The sequence below is a fragment of the Belonocnema kinseyi genome, chromosome 7 (genome assembly GCF_010883055.1).
Source record: "Belonocnema kinseyi isolate 2016_QV_RU_SX_M_011 chromosome 7, B_treatae_v1, whole genome shotgun sequence".
In the NCBI taxonomy this organism is placed as follows: Eukaryota; Metazoa; Arthropoda; class Insecta; order Hymenoptera; family Cynipidae; genus Belonocnema; species Belonocnema kinseyi.
This window is the reverse complement of record NC_046663.1, coordinates 64,360,995-64,364,779: the sequence shown is the minus strand read 5'-3', so window position 1 is coordinate 64,364,779 and position 3,785 is coordinate 64,360,995. Positions and strand designations below refer to the sequence as shown.

Here is a 3,785-nt window from a genome sequence, read left to right as displayed (position 1 = left end):
TGAAGTCAAGAAGGACCATGTCCGGCTTCTAGTGTGCAAGAGAAACAACTGTCGAGAACATAACGTTCCAGTATATGCGGCACTTCTCATTCTCGACAATTGACTCAATTTCCCTAAAAACATTTAGAGAAGCGATGTTAAGGTTAATGCTATAAGAGTGACAGAGGTGGTAATAAATCACTCTTAGTGCCGCATTGTGCCTCTGGGTATAGCTTGTTCACGCATGAGTTGGACAACTAGATAGTATGTGTACCAAATGTTTGCGGTGTGCATGGCACGCCCTGCAGCTATCATCGGGAATGTCTCAGCAGCCTCCTCCACTGATTTGTACAGAAACGCTCCTTTGCCCACTTCTTCGTGCTTTGTGACCATTTTGAGAAGAGGGTCTCTTCTATTTGCAACTCCTATGTTCTGTACCCAGAATAATCCTATTGTGAAGACATTCAAGACTCAATATTCCGCGACCACTTTGGCGGCGTGAGATGTACAGTCGTGGAATGGAAGACTTAAGATGCCTGCTTTTGTTAATGTGCATAACCTTTCTTGTCCCGACATCGAGGGATCTGAGGTCGTTCTTCGTCCATGAAACTACTCCAAATGAATGGAGTACTACCGGGACGGCAAGCATGTTCGTTGCAGATACTTTGTTCCTTGCCGATAGTTCGGAAGACCAAATCTGTCGGATGAGACGTTTGTATCTGCAATAAGTATCTGTCCGAATGGCGGAGTGCTAAAAATAGTGGCAATAATGTGAGGCAAAAGATAGATAGTAAATCTAGTTTTCCAAAGCGGCATCAATCTCTCTATGCACCTCACTATTTGCGGATGAACCTTTAAGCTTTCCCGGAGAGGAATAGTTCTTCATCTCTCTTAATACTTTTTCAACTCCTCGGTAAAGATGGGCGGACATTCTTCATCAGGTGTTATGAGGGCATCACACAGCTCCTTGACGCTATTTATTTTATCTGAGTCTTCGTCCAGTCTATGCTGCACTTCGTAGACTTCTCTCAAAATACTTCGACCTCAACTGGGTTGGGGATGGTGACCGACAGTAAATGGGGGGCTTTGGAAGAGTCGAGATGGGTCAGAGAGAAACTGTTGATTTTCTCTAACCTACCTCTTTCTCCGCTCTAGGCTTCTCGTTGTGTGTGTGTGTGTGTGCGCGCGTGTGTAGGAGGGGGGGGGGGGGGGTTTGTTGCAGACAAAGCCTGGTCTGCAGTCACACTGCAGTCTGCCTAGTCCCTCCGCGAATTGACTCAGCGGTGTCAGGCAAAGTCCAAAGTAGCAATTTCACTTTGGACTCTTCCTAGTCAAATCGCGAAGTGCCGGACTTTTTTGATCGTTAATATCTTCTGTTCCCTTTTTTGAATTTAAAATTCAAATTTTTATAAATTCTGAAAAATTGCCCTATTGCTTCGTATTATATTTGAATTTCAAGCTTTGAGCGCCTTTTTTCAATAAATTATTTATAAATTTAGAGTGTGCGGATTCAAAATTTAAAAAATGCTTTCAAAATTGTTTAAATAATCGACTTTTCGCTGAAAGGCTTGAATTCGGAAACGATTAACAATATAGAACAATCAAAATATTAAAAATGAGTTATTTGTGTTTTCTAAGTCCATCTATGTTAAATGTTAATAAATATACTCAATAAGTTTTCTCAAAAATATAATGCTGGTTTAAAAAAAAAAACTTTCCAATCCGTTCGAAATTGCGATCTGTAAACTATTTTGAATTGTAAATTCTCGAGCCAGCCCACTGTGGAGCGGGAAAATTAAACCCCAAAGGTTTTATTTTTACGCCGGACTTTGCATGGGCCTGTCCGCCACTTCGCGATTTGACTAGGCAGAGTCCGAAGTGAAAGTGCTACTTCTGACTTTGCCTGACACCACTCAATCAATTCGCGGAGGTACTAGGCAGACTGCGGTGTGACGGAACATTTGACTTTGCCTGTAACATATATACACGTTTCGGTCAGAGGCGCCAGCCAGGCCGTCAAATTCTAAAATGGTCGAAATGTTATTGTTACTTCGGAAAAAATGAAAAATTTTTTTAAAGATAAATTAAGAAACAATTATCTAATCCTGTACAGTTTCCTGGTCGTCGTGAAATAGCTGACATAGGATCTTACCCAGGTACTTTAGAGTTTCTCATACGGAAACCTATATGGTAAACAGGAACAAATTCCACGTATAAAACGACATAGGATATTACAAAGGTTCCTGCGTAGAAACCTGTGCAGAACATGCAAAGTTCCTTTGTAGGTTTCTATACAGGATTCTATACAGGAGTTTTCGAGAGGGTAGTTTACTCGTTATTAGTTTTCTACAATGGTTTAATTTTCTGATTAAAGACCAAATTGATAGTTCACCAGGCAGCCTATAAGGCCACTCTTGCCAAGTTTCTGATCGTTTCCCAACACTGACTCCGATCATAATCAGTAACCATGGCGATGAAATGATTACATGTGACAGTTATGTGATGGCCATCAATAATTATTCCAGGACGTCTCAGGAATCTTTCTCAATACTTCGACGTGGCAGTAACCACCACTGGTTGCTGTAGAGTTGTTAAGGGCATGGATATCGTGACGTCACGCCACGATCACATGACGCGGAGAGAGCAGTGGAAGGTAGCGACCAGCCGCGGAATCATTTGACAGGGCGATTGAGGCCCGCCATCTCGTGCTGAGATTGGAAAATGAAGACGTGAGATGTTAGGACTATGGTTGATGGTAGGTCCTTTACCCGGGGTGCGTTAGTAACTCCTGCTAAGCCTCTGATGTGACGATTCATCCCTGGCTTTCGAGGTATTTCTGTCAATCTCGAATTTGACAGCTGGAAGTTAGTTTCACATGTGCAATCGAAGAGTGTGGTACTGAAGTTGTAGGAAGAATGTCTGGTGATGCGTGGTGAAATGATGAAATCCACGCAGCCGTTCATGAAAAGAAACAAGCGTATCTAAGAAAACTGAACATCGCAAGTCTTAGAGACGGGGAGAGAAATAAAAGTGAAAATTATCACAGAGACAACAATAGGATAGTTAAACGACTAGTCAAGTAAAGTTAAGTCAAAATCATAACAGAAGAATATAAGAATATACAAAGCTACATTTAAGGAAGAAAAAACTGCTGTGTAAAAATATGATGGGAAGTAAAAGTGCAGAGATAGTCAGTATCATAAATAGCAAAGGTGAAATGCTATATGACACAGACGGGATGCCAGGGGTTTGAGAGTCTGTGTCACATGTTTCGAGATGGGAGACGTCCCAGACGATTGGAAAAAAGTGATTATCGTACCATTACACAAAAAAAGGGTGATAAAAGCTACTGCAATAATTTCAGAGGTATCAGCTTATTCAGTAACGTAAGTAAAGTATACTCAAAAATACTTAATCGTAGGGTAATGAAAATAATAGAAGAAAAGCTATGGGAAGTCTCAAGTGGATTTATACCAGGAAGATCATGTACGAATAAAGTATTTAGCTTGAGATACATCGCAGAAAAAAAGTTTAAGAGTAGAAAAAAAAATTCTGTGCATTTGAAAAAGCATTTGACAAGGTGAATAAAAGTGAACTTTGGGAAGTCCTGAAAGAATACGAAGTAGCAAAGCGAGTGTAAACATTGATGCAAAACGGAGCGACTGATTCGATATTACGGAAGGTGTTAGACAAGGATGTTATTCATTAAATTCATGGAAAAGTATTAAAAAATGACTCTCTTCGACGAAAGAGGTGTAGATCTCGAAACAGTAAGGGTACGTGGGTTAGCATTTACAGGTAATAAG

General features: G+C 40.7%; 1 pseudogene; it reads left to right on the top strand.

Moving 5' to 3' along the window:
* Window positions 1-3,255: 3,255 nt before the first annotated feature.
* LOC117176474 overlaps window positions 3,256-3,785 on the top strand; it is a 35,799-nt pseudogene continuing 35,269 nt past the window's right edge.